Raw genomic sequence first — 1646 nt, forward strand, 5'->3', positions numbered from 1 at the left:
ACACACACACACACACATGCACACATATATAATAATATATACAAATCGACAAACAGATCAATCAGCAATCAACACAAAAACAAACCGACGAACCTGTGTTATCCAGAGAGGACAAGAGATTGGGGTACTCGGACGCCTGAAGATCATCGTCTGTGTTCTTGTCTGTGCGAAGGTATAGGACAGCCAGGGGGCTCTCCCGGTAGATCTTGATGAGTAGAAGTCGTTATGGTACACAAGTGTGGCATTGTGGTGAAATCTGGCGTTCGTCAAAATAATAAAATCAAAGAAACCAACATTTTTCGCCCGTGGGGTAATCTTTATCGGTTTTCTTTCTCTTTGCCTCAATACTTGTTATGGCTAACTTTTTTGGTGACCCCTCGCCCCCTCCCCAAAAAATACAAAATAGATAATTAATGTAACCTTACCTTGCAGTTTCCAAGGATACTCTAACCTTATACAGACTTTACAGCCATTTCCCCCCTAATTTTACTTATGAAACCTGACGAACCCCGCATTCTTCAATCGCATATAATCTATCACGACTTCACTTCAAGATAGATGGGTATTTAAAAAAATGAAAAGTAAGACTAATATACAAGTTTTTAGATAATACCAATAAGATCATATTGTCCCCCTCAAAATTGACGAGCCCCTGATTCCACCGTGTGTCGTGACTTGTGACACATGTGAAGACCACAATCGGGAAATGATCAGTCGCAAGCATGAAATTAACATTTTTAATTCATCTGTATCACGATGGCGTCGGGCGCAAACCGTCCAAGTCCAACATTTCTTTTAAACATTTTTTTCTTTGTTTCTTTAACTTATAAGTATAAGACGCGTTAATATTTCTGTCTCCAGAAAAATTCTGAAATTATGCAAACTGAGCCCAAAAAATGTGAAATTATGCGATTCTGTTAATTTTAACAAAGAATGATATTATAATTATGCACACAAAAAAAAGATTAAATTTTGCTAAATGCTGCGGGGTACATAAAATAACGGGAACAAATATTTGGCGTAAATAGACACAATATATCCCTCAAACATATCGCAACCTCAGAATTACAACCTTCTATCTGACAATTTTGGCTGTTTTGAGTTGCTTAGACCATGAGATCAGAAACCAAATTGTTATACCTGCTCTATCAAAATGATACGATAATTCGGAGTCGTTATTAAGTTTTCAAATAAAAGCATTCAAGAAAGTTTGAAATGTTCTGAAACTCAATTAACTCCCTTACGTCAAATCTCACAAAACTATATATTGAGCGGATAGATCTTTGTAATAATTCTTAGGTAGCGACGTTTACAACTATTCCTGTTGACTGAGTGCTTACATTCACTTTATTTTCGTACGCAGTTTTTTGTTTGTTTTGTTTTGTTGTTTTTTAGGTTGTTTTTTGTTGTTGCTTTCCCTGAAAATTTAGTTTAGATGGGCTAGGCTGGTTTGCGGGCTACGTCATCGATAGGGAATACGCCTACTCTCAACCCTCTAAGAATGTCACGCACATATAATTGGCATTCAATCAGAAGCAGGCCAGAGGCAATGCAGTGGCAAGAAGTAAATACAAATAAGAAACAAGAATATAGAGCGAGGGAGACATGGAGAGAGAGATAGATAGATAGAGAGAGAGAGATAGATA

This window comes from Aplysia californica, unplaced genomic scaffold, assembly GCF_000002075.1.
Source record: "Aplysia californica isolate F4 #8 unplaced genomic scaffold, AplCal3.0 scaffold00052, whole genome shotgun sequence".
Lineage (NCBI taxonomy): Eukaryota > Metazoa > Mollusca > Gastropoda > Aplysiida > Aplysiidae > Aplysia > Aplysia californica.